Genomic DNA, 6,065 nt, shown 5'->3' on the forward strand with positions numbered 1-6,065 from the left:
TGATCAGGGTACTGACAGTGTGCCTGAGGCAGAGGCTGGAGTAGTGGACAGCAGTCTGAATGAAACTCGATCAGGTCCTGGCCCCAGACACACTGTCCAACCATTATCACCCTGACTCTGAACAACAAGATATCCGAAATAAAGAATAGTTCATTTTCTGGGTTAAACCTCCTTTAAATATTTCCATGGTCCATGCAGCAACCAGAGCCAGAGACTGTGTTGATGTCCATGATCTGTGGTGTTCCTGGAAGCCACATTGAGGTCTGTGGTTCAGGCTGCCTACCGAGATTGTGTCCATGGTCTGTGATGCATCTGGGAACCATGTTGATGTCCACAATCTGCTTCTGCTGGAAACATTGTAGAAGTTCATGATCTCTGCTACCATGAAGGAGCTTCTTCTGCAGTGGGATAGATGACTATAGGCTCACAACTGAGAATGGGAGACTTAGAAGACTTCCATGACAACCTCTCCCAACCTTCATTTAAAAAATCAAGGAAAAATGAAATATAAAAGAAACACTCCATAGAGAAAGCTATTAAACAAAGTCCTTAAAAATTGTGATGCTGAAATGTAGCTCTTCACAGTTGATGGCTTCTGGCTGGGAGATGAGGAAGGACTCAGACTTCTTTAAGTGGCTAGCCACTGAGAGTTTGACCATGCTCCAATGAGTACATGGGTGACACAAATTGGGCTTGGTAGTTTCTTTCTTTTCTCTTTTGGGGGTTGGTGCATGGGTGGAAGGATGGACCTGAGAGGAATGGGAAGCTAGTATAATTGGGATGCACTGTATGAACTTTCCAGATAATTATTAAAAATATTATGTTGGGGGAATTTTCTACTGTAGTAGGTTTCTGAATGGCTTTTCAAATGGCCCTTAGTGTTAGTTTTCCATCACTTGTCCCTCTCTTTCCTATTCCTCTCCATTTATTCCACTCACTCCAGATCTCCTGCCCCCAGCCTCTATTCCCCTTCTTTGGAAGATCCTCCCCTCCCCTTAGTCCTTTACTCTATATCTAACCTATGTGGTTATATAGTTTGTAGCATGCCTATTGAAGGCTTAAAAGCTGATATCCACATGTAAACAAATACACATCATGTTTGTCTTTGGGGTCTGAGTTACTTCACTCAAGATGAGTTTTTTTCCTAGCTCTATCCATTTACCTGTGACTATCACAATTTCATTTTATAACATCTGAATAATATTCCATTGTGTAAGCGTACCACATTTTCCTTATTCATTCATCTGTAGATGGGCATCTAGGTTGTTTCCAGTTTCTGGCAATTATGAATAGGGCAGCAATGAACATGGATGAGCAAATGTCTCTGAAGTAAGATGTAGAGTTCTTTGGATATGTGCCCAAGAGTGGCACAACTTGATTTTGAGGTGAATCTACTCCCAGCTACCCGAGGAAGCATCACAATGATTTCCCTAGTGGTTGTGCAAGTTCGCACTACCAACAGCAATGAATAAGTGTTCCCTTTTCTACATATCCTACCATGCATGAGCTGTCATTTGTTTTATTTATCTTAGCCCTTCTGACTATTGTGAGATGAAATCTCAAAGTGGTTTTGATTTGCATTTTCCTGATGACTAAGGATGTTAAATATTTCTTTAAGTTTTTCTCAGCCATTTGTGTTTCATCTTTTGAGAACTCTCTGCTTAGTTCTGTACCCCATTTTTATAACTGGGTTGTTTTCTTATTGTTCAATATTTCGAGTTCTTTTTTATATTTTAGGTATTAACACTCTATTGGATGTGTAATTGGCAAAGATCTTTTTCCATTCTGTAGGCTGCCACTTTGTATAAATTATGGTGTCCTTTGCCATACAGAAACTTTTCAGATTTTGAAGTCCCATTTATTATCATTGGTCTTAGTGCTATTGGAGTACTGTTTAGAAAGTCTTTTCCCACACCTATGAGTTCAAGGCTAGTCCCCACTTTCTCTTCTATCAGATCCAGGATATCAAGCCTTGTTGAGGTTCTTGATCTGTTTGGATTTCAGTTTTATGTAGGGGGCAAATATTAATCTATTTGAATTATACATGTAGCTGTCTAGTTTGGCCAGCACCATTTATTAAAGATGCTTCCATTTTTTTCCCAGTGTAAGTTTCTGGCTTCTTTGACAAAAAAATCAGGTATCTATAGGTTTTTGACCTTATATCTAGGTCTTCAATTCATTTCCATTGGTCAACATTTCTGTTTTATAACAGTAACATGGCGTTTTTATTACTATAATTCAAGTACAACTTGAAATTGGGGATGGTAATACACCCAGCCATTCTTTTCTTATTCAGGATTACCCTGATGGTTTTGTTTGTTTGTTTAGTGTGTGTTTATGTGTGTGTGTGTGTGTGTGTGTGTGTGTGTGTATGTATGTGTTTGTGTGTATGTGTGTATGAAGCTGAACATTTTCCTTTAAATGAGGAATTGCTTTGGAGTTATGATGGAAATTTTGTTGAATCTGTAGAATGTTTTTGGTAGGATGGCCCTTTTCACTATATTAATTCCACCAATCCGTGAGCATGGGAGATCTGGTAGCTCTTTCCACCTTCTGATGTCTTCTTCAATTTTTTTCTTCAGTGCCTTAAGGTTTTTATTGTACAAGTCTTTAACTCCCTTGGTTAGCATAATCCCAAGTTATTAATTTTCAGGCTATTTTGAAAAGTATTGCTTCCATGATTTCTTTCTCAGTCTGTTTGTCATTTGTATACGGGAGGGCTACTGATTTTTCTAAAAATACAAACTCCTAATCCCTAGGAATAAAACATTTTTTATAGATGATAATGTTAGATGAATTAAACTGGTGGGCACTGAGGTAAACACAAAACTTTAGTCTCTGCTGCTAAAAAAACTGCATCCAAGGAATCATTGAAGAAGAGAACATAGAAAGATTTCAAGAGCCAGGTGAACAGGAAGTTTGCTGTGAGATTGTGTCTCATAAGAATTTCAGGGAAACTGCATCCAAGATGTCTCATCAACATGTCTGCTTAAAATGTCCTGAACAAGGACAACACTGGTAGCCATGCTAATATGGAAGGGGGAAATCTCAAGAGACCTCAGTTCTAGACAAAGCAACTGGAGGATGCTGAGATGGGGAGAAATGTTCTCACCCAGGAAAAAGCCACAGTACCAAGTGGTTAGCCCTGTAAACACAGATACAAATAGCATTATATAGACTGAGCAGGTAGTATTTATGTAGTTAGCAATATGTAAATTTAGTAATATATTATCTCTAATTTATAGTATATATACATATGCGATAGAAATTTTAAAAAGAGGTCATGAATTTGAGAGAAAGTATGAGGTGGATATGGGGGAGGGGTTGGAGGGAGGAAAGGGAAGGGGGAAATGATGTAAACTATATTACAATTTCAAAAACATTGTTTTAAAAATCAACTGCCTCTAAAATATCTGTAATAAAAAGATCTCAACCACCTTTTCAACTTCAAGAGACAAAGTAAATAAACAGAATCAAATTCATAGGTATTGGAAACTAACAGATAAAAATCAGTTAGCTATCTATTATCATAAATACTGTGAAGAAAACATAGACACCATATATAAACAGTTTGGAATGACTGGGTAGAAAATTTGAAGGAAAAATTACACAATTCAAAATACCAAATTAAAATCATGGTGACAGAGATGGTAAAAGAGTCTAGTGAATTTACTAAAATAATTGATACACTGGAGGAAACAATCAGTGGACCTAAAGATAATACCCTGTCTGAAACACAAAGAGAAATAAACAAGGAATGACAAACATTCAGGTATATGGGTCTTGCCCAAGAGAATAAAGAATTAGGCAGAAGAACAAAATGTAAAAGTTACAGTCTCACAGTTGAAATTGCAGAACTCTAAATTCCTCTCTCAGTAGTGATAACAGAAATAGATTTTGGATGCCAGTTAGCATAGAGAAGTTATAAGCAACATAAAATCCATATGACTAACATAACTGACCTTATTGGATTGCTCTACTCAGTAACTTCAAATGCAGCTATAAGCCAGATAATATGGAAATTTGGGGGGAAGGACATGCAATACATGTCAACAAATTCAAATTAATTTAAAACCAGATAAATGCCCATTTTCTCACTATGTTGAAATTGACATAGAGAGCAATAGAAAAATATTTCTATAACCTGGAAAAAATGGAGATTAAATGTCACACTTTTAAGCAGTCTGTGACTCAAGGAGCAAGAAATAATGCAGATGTAAAATTCTAAAATTTGAATGAAAATGTAAATAACATATTTAGATTCCTGTAGTACAGCCAAAACAATACTAGAAGGGAAATCTGAGCTATTAAGTGTATACACTTGGCTGAAAAAGTCTCTAGTCAATCATCTAAGATTCCAAAACTCCTAAGAAGAGAAGAGCACAGGGCATCCAAAGATAATAGAAAGAAATAAAGCACATGGGGTGAGAAACAGTGAATCACAGACAATAGAAGAAACTGTGGAGTGGAAAGCTGGTTCACAGAGATGACTCCTAATTACTTAGACAAATAACAAGGAAGCCATGAATGAGTGATAATGGCATCATCTCTGTAACTTACACAGATGTTAGATTAGATGCAAGAGGAGATGTGAGCAAATGACTATCAACAATGTAGTTAACACGAGCCAGTTGTCTCAGGCTCCTGGATGAGTGATGACAAAGTGATAAAATAAAGGATGTTTTGTAGGAGATGAAACTATTCTATGTCTTGACTGCCATACTGGTTTAATCAACATCTTGATTATAATAGCTATACACTCCTGTGTGTGTTTGCCAAAACTCATAGGACTATACACTGCTGAGGCTGATTATTTTAGTGTTAATTAGCTTCTGCAGTTTAAGCTGGTATGACTGTTCTATAGTCACCTTCAACACGTGTAATCATCATATCTAACCTTTGTACTTTTTCTGTAATTTAGTGATAAAAATACAGTAGATATCAAAACATTTACTAAAAGTATTTGATTGGATATTGGAAGAGATTCTGTAGACATAATACCTCTAAGCAATGTGGAATGTTGAACTTTCCCCTTAAATGGATAAAACACATTCTTATTAAAACTACTGAAGATTAAAAATGGGAATAATAGTTTTAAATATAGTTATTAATTTTTTTTAAGATAGAGTTTCTCTGTGTAGCTTTGGCTGTCCTGGAACTCTCTCTGTAGACCAGGCTGACCTCAAACTCAGAGTTCTGCCTGCCTCTGCCTCCTGAGTGCTGGGATTAGAGGTGTGTGACATAACTGCTTGTCCTATTACTTTTAATCAAAATATTTTTTAAATTACTGAATGTAAGACATCCCAATGAGAAGGAAAAAAAACCTCAGAAACCAAAGTCAACCACAAACCCCTTTTGGTTGGAATGCCCACTCCTGGGCATCTTCCAAGGAGTATTGTATTTTGAAGCAAAGGTCACAAGATGCACTAACAAGTGTATGCAACTCATCTCTCAAGGGTCTGATTCATGGTCATATGTTACTGTTTGTAAGAAGCAAGGCTCAGACTCCCACAAGGGAATGACGGAAAGAGAATGGCTTAGCCTCATTTACACCTTGTAACAGCAGGCTTGATGAAGCCTTGTGTGGGCTCATAGAAAATTAGGTATTCAAAATTAAGAAATCATGTTACACCTTGTAACACACTGTTTAATAGCTGAACATTCCTACTTAAAACAGTTCCTATTCTATTATTGTATGTGTATGAGGGGTTTTTTTTTGTCTACATGTATATGTGTGCACTACTTGGACGACTAGTATCTGCAGAGATCAGAAGAGGGTGTCAGATCTCCTGGGACTTGGGTTCCAGACAGTTGTGAGCCACTATGTGGTTCTAAGAATCAGACCTATGTCATCTGCAAGAGCAACAAGTGCTTCTAAATGCTGGTCCATCTCTCCAGCTCCCAGCTTTTTATTTTGAATGAAACATCATTTTGTTGATATAACTTTCTATCCCTAGGCAGGCCCAGGGTCACTCAGGAACTTCAGAAACTACTTCTGAATTCTTTACAATCTTCATGTTTTCCCATGGCATGACATTCACTATTCCTGCATAGGCACTGTCTGA

The sequence above is a fragment of the Mesocricetus auratus genome, unplaced genomic scaffold (genome assembly GCF_017639785.1).
Source record: "Mesocricetus auratus isolate SY011 unplaced genomic scaffold, BCM_Maur_2.0 Super-Scaffold_100014, whole genome shotgun sequence".
Taxonomy (NCBI): Eukaryota; Metazoa; Chordata; class Mammalia; order Rodentia; family Cricetidae; genus Mesocricetus; species Mesocricetus auratus.